Genomic DNA, 11,545 nt, shown 5'->3' on the forward strand with positions numbered 1-11,545 from the left:
GACCGTGAGCCCCACTCCAGACCCAGGAGCCTCGACCTCGGGGCTGCCGTAGCAGTGGATGCTCTTCAGGTCAGTACGGGTTAGAGAGAAGGAACATGCTTGGAGAAGGGTTAGAGATGTCTGTTCTTAAATGAAACAGTTCTGTCCTAGATCAGGTGTCAGAATAAGTTTTTCTTGCCAGTATGAAGCAGTGATAGTTACACTCTTCCTCTGCACTTTCAGTTGAGGAAGGTATCTATATGATATGAGTATTTACTGGGTGTTTAATTTTCTCTACACTGTGTTAAGCACTCGGGGTTCAAATAGTAGTGTTTCCCCAAGGAACTCAAGCTCATGAGAGAAAGAACACAGAGACATGATTTCAAGAAAATATAGTGATTCTCTGAAAGTGGGGTGTCATGGCAGCCAAGAGAATGGGAGTGTTAGTGAAGACATTGCTCCTAATGACAAGGGGAACCATAAGAGGAATTCTTCAGAGTAGTCCCGTTTTTCCTCCAGTGTCCCACAGAAGATCCTGGGGCAAGACTGGTGTAGAGCAGGGGTCTACAGGTGTAGGAAGGGGGCTTGCTGCATCTTGGGAGAAATTATAGCATCCCTGGTAGGACATTTTGGAGAGGAATGTTGGTGATTGAATTGGATATCTGTAGTCACTTTTATCCTATCTTCAGTGAACACTGCTGAGATCTTCCTTAGTGCCAGACCCTAAGCTGGGAATCATGAACACAGAGACGAGTAAGAATATGATCTCAGCTTTCACAGAACTCAGTCCAGTGAATAGCAAGTTATGAAAAGTGTAGTGATGGTGGCTTCATTAAAGCAAGTGGCTCATGCTGCATGGAGATGACCTCAGTGGATGGCTGGGTCCCCCTTCTGGTTGTTATCAACAGCTGGATGACTTGCTCTGGGCCAGTGACCCTGGATTTCTGCCAGGTGTCTGCATCTTAGGTACAAGCAACACCTCAGTTTCCTGTTGGGTCAAAACAGTTAACACTGCCAAGGTGATCAGAGGACACTAGTGACATCAGTAGTTACTGATGAGGTCCTGGCCAGCTAGGGAAATAAAGATGTAAGTTTAACAACGATTCTAAATTTGTTCTTAACATCATGAGCAGAGAGTATCTGTCTTCTAAGTTAAATACTTTTTCCGACTTCAAGATTCACCCATATCCAAAATAAAATCTGTATCAGTCATATCACTGCCCTGAGATGATTTCTCCCTGTCCTTACCAGAAGCCTGCACTATCTGGAGCACTGAGGCTATCTCAAGCTAACTGACCTGCTCTCTGGATTCCAGGGTCACCAACAGAACCAGAGGTTGAAGGCACAGGCATTGATATCTACAACCGTTCTGACTCCAGGTTGATCCACCCCAATGCCCAGTATTAACCACACAGTAACAGGATGCCACCAACATTTTGATTTGGGGCTGTCATGTCATAATTTTAATAAAATTTAATAGACATTATTTTTTAGAATAATTCTAGGTTTACAGATAAATTGAACCGACAGCACAGGGAATTCCCCTATTCTCTCTTGTCCCCTAGAACACAATTTCCTCTATCATTAGTATCTTGCATTAGTGTGATAGATGTTTTCAATTGATCAATCAATATTGATATGTTATTATTAACTAAACTCCATAGTTTACATTAGGGTTCATTCTTTGAGTTTTATAGTTCTGTGGGTTTTGACAATTACCTAGTGTCATGAATCCTCAGTACAGTATCTCACAGAGTTTCACTGCTGAAAACTTCCTTGTGTTCAACCAATTCATCCCTCCTCCACGCTTGGCAATCACTGATCATTTCACTATCTCTACCATTTTGACTCTCCTGGAATGTCCTAGTGTTGGAATCATACAGTGTGTAGAGTCTTTAGACTAGTTTCTTCCTAGCATTATGGATTTAAAGTTCCTTCATGTCTTTTCATGGCCTGATAGCTCATTTCTTTTTATCACAAATCATATTGTGTTGTACAGATATTCCACAGTTTGTTTAGCCATTCACTTAGTAAAGGATATTTTGGTTATTTCCAGTTTTTGACAAGTATGAGCAAAACTGTTGTAAATACCTGGATGCAAGGTTTTGAGTGAACATGTTTTCACATTACTGTGGTAAATACCTAAAACTGCTATTTGCAGGACTATGTGGCAAGGCTATATTTAGCTTTGCCAAAAAAAAAAAAACTGCCAAACTGTTTTCCAAAGTGACTAGCATTTTGCATTTCCACTAGCAGTGAATGAGAGTTCCTGTTGCTCTGCATCTTTGCCAGCCTTTGGTATTGTCACTTGTTTGGATTGGAGCCATTCTATTAAGTATATATTATAGTGTAGTGGTATCTCATTGGTTTAATATGCAATTTCCTAGTGACACATGATATCGAGCATCTTTATCATATGCTTATTTGCCATCCATATGTCTTTTCTGGTGAAGTATGCAGATCTTTTGCCCATTTCTAAATTGGGTGGTTTGCTTTTTTATTATTGAGTTTTAAGAGTCCTTTATATATTTTGGACACCAGACATTCCATCAGATCTGTACTTTGCCAATGTTTTTTCCCCAGTGTATCACTTGTTTATTCATTTTCTTAACAATGTCTTTCACAGAGCAGAAGTTTTTAATTTTATTGAAGTCCAGCTTATCAATTTTTTCCTTCCTGGATTGTGCTTTTGACATTGTATCTGAGAAGTCATCGCTAAACCCACAGTCACCCAGATTTTCCCCTGTGTTATCCTCTAGGAGTCTTACAGTTTTGCACCTTACATTCAGGGGTAAGATCCATTTTGTGAAAGGTGTAAAATCTGTGTCTAGATTGATTTATTTTTCACATGTGGATATCTAGTCATTCTAGCACCATTTGTTGAAAAGACTATCCTTTCCCTGTTAAATTGCCTTTGCGCCTTTCTCAAAGATCAGTCTATTTCCGAGCTCTGTAGTCTTTTCTGGTGACCTATTTGTCTGTTTTTTTCTTCCTTCACAAATTTCCATACTCTTTGGTTACTGTAGCTTTATAATTAGTGCTGAAGTCGGCAGTGTCAGTTCTGTGGGCATTTTTCTGATCTTTACCATGAGAACCTGGTTGGGCTCCAGGTGGTAAAACTTAGAAAAGTGTGAGATGCCCCCTAAATCTGGGCCCCAAGGAGTTTTGAATGCTCAAGCCAGGCCACCCTCAGCGTCTAGTCATCTGTCAGTATCATTTAAGTGCTCCTCCCAGTGGCTGGCTTCAGCAGCTTCTGTTCCCTGTGTTTGCCTGTCTTTCTTTTCAGCAAGGCAATTTGTCCTGTGACCTCTCCTCTAGTCCCTCTAATAAGGTTTGATAATTTTCAGTTTGTTCAGCTTCTTTCTTGTTATGAGGACAAGTGGTGACCTCCTGGCTCCTTACAAGTTGGAGTTGAAACCAGAAATCTCATTAAACAAGTTACTTGTAATAAAGTCACTAATCACAAATGTAGAACTGAATAATTCCATTAGATATGTAGAATTTTGTAGCCATCACCTCAGTCCCCTCTTAGAATATAGACTACATTTCTTTTTTCCCCAGATTCCCCAGAGGCTCTTTGCAATCATTTTCCAATCCCTGGTCATCGTGACGGAGCCTGAACAAAATTTAAATTTGGGAAACAGACAACATTACATTTCAGCTTTTATTAGATTGGGATTTTATCTAATGGACCATTGTCTTACTCCTGTGTAAACTAGAGGAGATATTTTATTCTAAGGACTTTCTTTGGGGGAACTTAGTAGTAGTCCTGTTTATTGCTCTCCTTGAATTGGTTCGTCTATGCTGGTAACAGATAGTTACTATCAAACCTTGTCTGGTGATCACAAGTGAAAGAGCTAAAAAAAAAAAATCCATCTATTAGAAATGTAGATGATGAATTTTCAGATAATGTTATGCGGAGTTACGTTTGTTTGTTTTTGAGCCGGAGTTTCGCTCTTGTTGTGCAGGCTGTAGTGCAATGGTGAGATCTCGGCTCACTGCAACCTCTGCCTCCTGGTTTCCAGCAATTCTCCTGCCTCAGCCTCCTGAGTACCTGGGATTACAGGCATGCACCACCATGCCAACCTAATTTTGTATTTTTAGTAGAGACAGGGTTTCTCCGTGTAGGTCAGGCTGGTCTTGAACTCCCAACTTCAGGTGATCTGCCCTTCTCAGCCTCCCAAAGTGTTGAGATTACAGGCATGAGCCACCATGCTGGAGTGCTATGTGCAATCTCAGCTCACTGCAACTTCTCCCTCTAGGGTTCAAGTGATTCTTGTGCCTCAGCCTTTCGAGTGGCTGGGATTACAGGCATGTACCACCATGCCAGGCTAATTTTGTATTTTTAGTGGACAAAGAGTTTCTTTATGTTGGTCAGGCTGGTCTCGAACTACCAACCCCAGGTGATCCACGCAGCTTAGCCTCCCAAAGTACTGGGATTACATGCATGAGCCACCACACCTGGCTGGGAATTAAATATTTTACCATCTTTTTTTTTCTTTCAGAAATTGGATTGGTAACATTGAAGAGACACTTCTCACCTGCCTGAAATGCCCTTCATTATCTTTTTCAAGTTGCAAGGGTTCTGGAACAGCCCTTACAGTGCTCCCGTAAAGGTAAGTATAATATTTTACTGTAGCCCCTTGCTTTTTTTTTCTTTTTTGTGCCAATAGGGATTAGCATACATGTATGTGAAAATATAAACAGAGTATAGATAGGAACCTGTAACTAGTTTTCTGTTGCTACCTATTAGTGCATTATAACAAGTTAGTGGTTTGAAACTACAGGATCAGGAATGATTGGGTTCTCTGATCAGGGTCTTAGGAGGCTGAAATCCAGTTATGGGCTGCCTGTGTTTTTCATCTAGAGCTCAGGCTACTCTTCCAAGTTCACTACAGATGTATTGGCAGAATTCCTCTTGTGGGTGGAGGACTGAGATCCCTTTTTTAGTGCTCCTGGCTCTCAGCCAGGAGACACCCTGATTCGAGAGGCCACCTGCATTCTTTCTCACCTTTCCCATCTTCCAACCAACAACAGCCCATGGAATTCTTCTCCAGCTCCCATCGTCTCTCTGACTATGTCTTCTACCCACTAGAGAAATCTCTGACACTTAGGGAGTGTTGTGATTCTATCCAGTGCACTCAGGAGAACTCAGCCTTTGTATTAGTCTGTTCTTGCAGTGTTATAATGAATGACCTGGGTGATTTATAAAGAAAGAAGTTTAATCAGATCACGGTTCTGTGGGCTGTGCAGGCTTCTGCTTCTGGGGAGGCCTCAGGAAGCTTACAATCATGGTGGAAGTGGAAACAGGCATGGTCTTCACATGGCTGGCAGGGACCTGGGGGGAGGGGAGGGGGAGAGAGAGAGAGAGAGGGAGAGAGAGAGGGAGAGGGAAAGGGAAAGAGAGAGCAGCGGGGGAAAGTGCTACATACTTTTAAACAGCTAGATCTCATGGAAACTCTGTCATGCGACGGCACTTAAGGGATGGTGCTAAGCCATTAGAAACCTTCCCCATGATCCAATAACCTCCCACCAGGCCCCACCTCTAACACTCAGGATAGTAATTCAACATGAGATTTGGGTGGGGACACAGAGCCAAACCATATCACTCTTTAAAGTCATATGATTGCCATGTAACAACATAATCACAGAAATGTCTCATTAGCTTAACAAGTTCCAGAGATAAGGGTACAGCAGGTTTGGAGACCATTTTGGAAATTCCACTTATCACAGTTCAACTTCTGGTCCCCAGACATTCACGTTCCTCACAGATGCAAAATACATTCACCCTCCCACCTAAGGTTTTCAAGTTTCGTGTCATGAATGAATTAGTTCAAAGTGAAAAATATCATGTAGCTCTAATCTGATCGAAAGTTTAAAATCTCATTTAAATCATCTACACCAAGTGTGAATGAGGCTTCTGAGGGTTTCCATTAAGTACAGATTATTTTTTGTTTTTGTTTTTGAGAGCGAGTCTTGGTCTGTGACCCATGCTGGAGTGCAGTGGTGTGATCTTGGGTTACTGCAACTTCTGCCTCCTGGGTTCATGCGATTCTCCTGCCTCAGCCTCTTGAGCAGCTGAGATTACAGACATGCACCACTGGATTCAGCTAATTGTTTTGTATTTTTAGTAGAGATGGAGTTTTGCCCTATTGGCCAGGCTAGTCTGAAACTCCTGACCTCAGGGGGTCCATCCCCCTAGGCCTCTGAAAGTGCTAGGATTTCAGGCATGAGTCACCGTGCCTGGCCCAAGTACAGATCCTTGATATAATTCCCTTACCTCTGTTGACCTGTGAAACTGAACAAACAGCTTATCTGTCCTCAAAGTGCACTGGTGGGACAGTCACAGAATAACGATGCTAGTGATTCTTGTTCAAAAAGAGGGAAAGTGGAGGGAACAAAGTCACTGATCCAAAACGATTTTGAAATGGGGCCGAGCAAAGTCCAGCAGGAATTTCTTGATTAGGCTCTTCAGCCTGGAACTAACCCTCTGTGACAGGGGGCTTTGCCTCTGGGCTCTGCATTTTTTTCTATTGTTACTGAAAACATTTTATTTTTCTTCTTCCCCTACTCTTTTGGTTATTCCCTTTTTTTCCTCATGGCAGCATCTTCCACTTAATTTTTTTTGCATCATCCCCAGCAGAATTGGTCAGATGTTGCCCATGTTACGGTCCTGACCATCTCCACGAGGGCCTGTCCTTGTGAGCCCGTGCTCCTCTTCACTGTCCTGACCTCTCTGAGTCATGATTGCTTTCAGCTGACCTGGCTGGCTTAGGAGAAAACCTAAGACTATAGAGGCCCAGAACCAATCTCTGCCCTTTCTATCTCCAGGAGAGGAAGAAAATAACAGGGATCTTCATGGAGAAATGACCCAGGTGAGGGCCTGGACTCTAGCAGAAGAAAGTTTCTGAAGAAGAACGGAGGAGCTGAGAGCCCAGGCCGGGAAAGCAGGGTTGTGTGAAACGCTATTTAATCCTGTGTGCTCCCTGCCCCAGTCTACCAGCCAGTGAATGACAGCTAAGTATAAATGCCAGGACTATAGAACTGTGATAAAGCGTTTGTCCAAGGAAAGGGCCTTTTACTCTTTTTGTTTTCACAATGGCAATTGCTGTTTTTCATTTAAAGTTTATGAAAGGCAGCAGCGAGCTTCTGGAGGGTGAGTTACCTGCTCTGCACAGGGAGGCTGAGGCCAAGGCTTGTGGTGAATCTGCTGCCGCCAAGTGGTGAGGGCAGGAGCCTGGGAGAGTCTCAGTCTTTCTGGGCTCATGTTCCTCATCGGTAAGATAGGGGCTTATTGTACCTCTCTGAGGTCCCTTCCTGCTCTGTTTTCTCTGAGTCTATGAGGAATTGAGATGGTTTTCAGTGCTGCCTCGGACCTTCAGCTGAGACCTGACTGTGTGTCTCCTGCAGGAGCCCGAGCTGAGTCTACGTGCTGGAATCCCAGAGCTGAGGGAACAGGTGGAAGAAAGAAAGTCAGCAGGTTTAGGGGATGAGAATAATCCACAAAGGACAAGGCATTGGTAAATGAAAACCAAAGAAGGGGAGAATAAGGACAAACTGGGACAGAAGCCTGAGGGGAAATGGGTAATACCTATGATCATTTAAATTCTCAAGGAGCAGCATGAGCTGAGCAGTGAGGACTGAGAGAGAAATTTACTCCACAGGAATCTCCTGCCTCTGTCCAGGGAGAGCCATAGGGTAGATCACAGCTGGTTTATAGTGAAGGGCAGCTTCAACTCCAAGAGGGGGATGATATGACTATGGGCCCTCACCCCAGACATAGGAACCTCGACCTCAGGGCTGCCATAGCAATGGATACTCTTGAGGTCAGTGTGGGTTAGAGGGAATAACCGTGCTTGGAGAAGGGTGGAGATGTCCATTCTTACATCGAAAAGCTCTGCCCTAGGTCAGGTGCCACAGTAAGTGTCCCTTGCTTGCATATGAAGCAGTGATACTTATACTATTCTTCTGCACCTTCAGTGTAGGGTGCGTTTGGAGCCCAATGTAGGGCTGAGTGCCCCACCGGGTCGTGGGGTGAGCCTTATGCTGTGCTGAGGCTCAGGATCTGAGAAATAAAGAGACAGGACACAGAAGTACAAAGAAAATGCAGCTGGGCTGAGGGGGGCCACGCCACCTATAAGCCAAGGCTGGTGAATGAGCCCCGAATGTCCAGAAGCATGAGTATTTATTGTGTATAGGTTAGGGGGCAGGGCAGTGAGTGAAATCATCTTTAAGGATAGTGATAGGGTTGTGAGCAATAAAACATGGGGTCCACCCCATTAGGTCACCTAGGCCAGAAGGTGGACAGCGCACAGCAAGGGGCCCATTCCCATGAAGGCAAGGGCCGTGTGCAGTAAGGGGTCCACCCCCATTAAGTCACCGAGGCTTGAAGGTGGGCCGTGTGCAGTGAAGAGGGTGCAGTGTGTGATACTTCTATCTATGGGAAAACTTCTAAGAAGATTTATAGGAGGATGCCTTAAGTCACAGAGCAGTGACTGAGCTGTCAAGGTTACCGCCACCTTCTGGCAGCTTCCAATGAATTCTATGGGAAGATGATTTTCAAGCAGCACAGTAGCAAGAGCTGATAAAGTTTACAGTCACCAAGGTGGATTGCCGGTCTGAGGGCAGCCTTCCACAAGAACTGGAGCAAGGTCCTACAACTCCTTTATCAGGAGGAGTGGCTCTCACCCTAAGCCTAACATACGGCGGGTATCTTTACGATACTGAACGCTGCCGCCTGGGCCATGGATTCTTGTCCTGGTATAACTGTTTTCCCTTAATTCATGCTCTGCACTGTATCTGCTCCAGGCATTCCACAGATTATAAGCTGCTTATTCCTTAATTCATGCTCTGTACTGTGTCCACTCTAGGCATTCCTCCGATTATGAATTAAGGTATAATTATAGGTATATATGTAGGGAAATGTTCTTTAGGCACTCATACTATCAACTATTATATGATTATATATAGAGGATTATATAAAGGGAGACTTCCAGCCCTATTTTGATAAACTAATATATGATTATGTAAAGGATTATATAAAAGGAAATAGCTGAGTAGTAACACTATAAAGTGAGACATTCCTCAAGCCCTAACTGTGCCCCGGGTTCTGCTTAGCTCTCAGTGCCTATATGGGGGGTTACCCACATTCAGTTGAGGGAAGCTTCTCATAAACATTTATTGAGTATTTAATTTTCTTTATACTGTGCTAAGCCCTTGGAATTCAGGTATTTAATGTCTGTAAAGAAACTCAAGCCAGTGAGTGGAAGAACATAAGCAGATCATTTCAACAAGATACGGTAGTTCTACCCAACTGAGGTGTTGTGGCAGCCCGGAGGGTGGGAGGGTATGTCAAAGGACATTGCTCCTAATGACAGGGGGAAGCATAAGAGAACATTTTCAGATTGGCCGGGCATGGTGGCTGACGCCTATAATCCCAGCACTTTGGGAGGCCAAGGCAGGTGGATCACAAGGTCAAGAGATTGAGACTATCCTGGTCAACATGGTGAAACCCCAACTCTACTGAAAATACAAAAGAAAATAGCTTGGCATGGTGGTGCACACCTGTAGTCCCAGCTACTCGGTAGGCTGATGCAGGAGAATTGCTTGAACGCAGGAGATGGAGGTTGCAGTGAGCTGAGATTGTGCCATTGCACTCCAGCCTGGGTAGCAAGAGTGAAACCCCATCTCAAAAGAAAAAAAAAAAACATTTTCAGAACAGACTAGTCTTCCTTCAAGCTCCCACAGGAGAGGATCCTGGGGCAGGGATGGTGTAGGGCAGGCGCCTCTCTAGGGAAGGGGATTTGCAGCATTCTGAGAGAAAGAGCATCCCTTACAAGACACTGGGGACAGAAATGTAGGTGAAAGGGTTGGAGGTTTCTAATCAATTTTATTTAGTCATAGATGTACACTGCTGAGAGGTCCCTCTGTGCTGGGCCCTTAGCTAAGAACCATGACCACAGAGGTGAGTAAAATAGGATCCCAACCTTCACACAATTCTCAGTCTAGTGACTGGTGATTCATGAGAAGTGTAGTGATGGTGGGTTCATTGAAACCAGTGGCCGATGCCACATGAGATGACCTCAGTGGATGGCCTGGGCCAGTGACCCTGGACTTCAGCCATATTTCAGCATCTTGAGGTACAGTACACCCATGCCTCTGCTCCATGTTGAGTCAAAGCAGTTAACACAGCGAAGGTATTCAGAGGACACTGGTGATATCAGTAGCTATTGAGTGTTTCCAGCTGGGGAAACAAAGAAGTAAATTTAATAAGTCTTCTAAATTTGTGCTTGCCATAATGATAAATAACTTGATCTTCATAATGAATTATGTCCTGGCAAGTTAATTATAACTTGACATAATGAGAAATAACTTTATACTGAGTACAGCTGACACACAAGCCCTTGAGGACACATGCCTGAGAATTCTGATGAAGATATGATGTCCAAATATATGCACAGTTGGACCTACAGTCCAGCTTTGAAACAGTGGAAGACCCAGTTTCAAATTCAAGGTTGCTTTGAGTAGAAATTCACTTTACCTCTCTTTGCATGGCAATGGGGCCAATTTTCCCTATGCTGCCCCTTACAAGATAAGGAATCATACTGGTAAGATTTCAGACTTAGCAGACATGGGTAAGTAAGGAAGTCTTACAAATCTCTTCTACCCACCTAGCAAGAAACCAGAAATTTAGCAAGTTCATTCACATTCAGGACAGTTGTGTGCACTAGATCACAGACCCTGAGACATGAAGAACAGATCCCCTAACAAGGGACAATATTTCTTCCAGTCCTAGGACATTACTGCCAACGTCAGGGGAGTGGGAACACAGCTGCCCGCTTTACAGTATGGGTTACTATTGTCCCTGGAATGTGTCTGATGTCCTGAGACCTGTACCCGTTTCAGGGAGCCTTGGGAGGAGCCTGAATCACAGATGGAATTGGACGGTGCATGGAGATGGTTGAGCAGGATGAGGGTAAGTGCAGGGGCATGGCCAGGTCATACTGGGAGACAATGAGCGGCACTGATGGGGACAGACAAAGAGAAAGTCAACAGTTTGTGCTTCAGCATCAGAAACTCAAACCAATAACGGATTTGCTTTTATAAGTAATAAGTATTTTCCTATTTACATGAAAATTTAATCTCCAAAGAGAAATTATAAAAATATTAAGTCCAGGGCATAAAACCTAAACCGTAGCTCATATTTATTCTTTCTAAATGGAGCTAGCAGTAAAATCTTCTTCATAAAACATATATTGTGGTTATAAGAAGGCAAAAGTCGGCCAGGTGTGGTGGCTTGCACCTGTAGTCCCAGCACTTTGGGAGGCCAAAACGAGTGGATCACAACGTCAAGATATCAAGACCATCTTGGCCAACATGGTGAAACCTTGTCTCTGCTAAAAACACAAAAACTAGCTGGGCTTAGTGGTATGTGCCTATTGTTCCAGCTAGTCTGGAGACTGAGGCGAGAGAATCACTTGATCCCAGGAGGCAGAGGTTGCAGTGAACTGAGATTGTGCCACTGCATTTCAGTCGGGTGACAGAGGAGGACTCTGTCTCAAAAAAA

General features: G+C 43.9%; 1 protein-coding gene across 4 annotated transcripts in view; it reads left to right on the forward strand.

Moving 5' to 3' along the window:
• LOC108298261 (neuroblastoma breakpoint family member 15-like) overlaps nt 1-11,545 on the forward strand; it is a 32,368-nt gene that overhangs the window by 3,431 nt on the left and 17,392 nt on the right. Inside the window, exons 1-2 of one of the 4 annotated variants that reach the window (XM_017520973.2) lie at nt 4,540-4,595; nt 10,885-10,954. The gene's annotated coding sequence lies outside the window, so the exon portion shown is untranslated. Of the gene's footprint in view, nt 1-4,539; nt 4,596-7,403; nt 7,500-10,843; nt 10,955-11,545 lie in introns of those variants that run through there. The other 3 variants (XM_037735707.1, XM_037735706.1, XM_017520974.2) reach the window with 3 other exon arrangements.

This window comes from Cebus imitator, unplaced genomic scaffold, assembly GCF_001604975.1.
Source record: "Cebus imitator isolate Cc_AM_T3 unplaced genomic scaffold, Cebus_imitator-1.0 Scaffold923, whole genome shotgun sequence".
NCBI lineage: Eukaryota > Metazoa > Chordata > Mammalia > Primates > Cebidae > Cebus > Cebus imitator.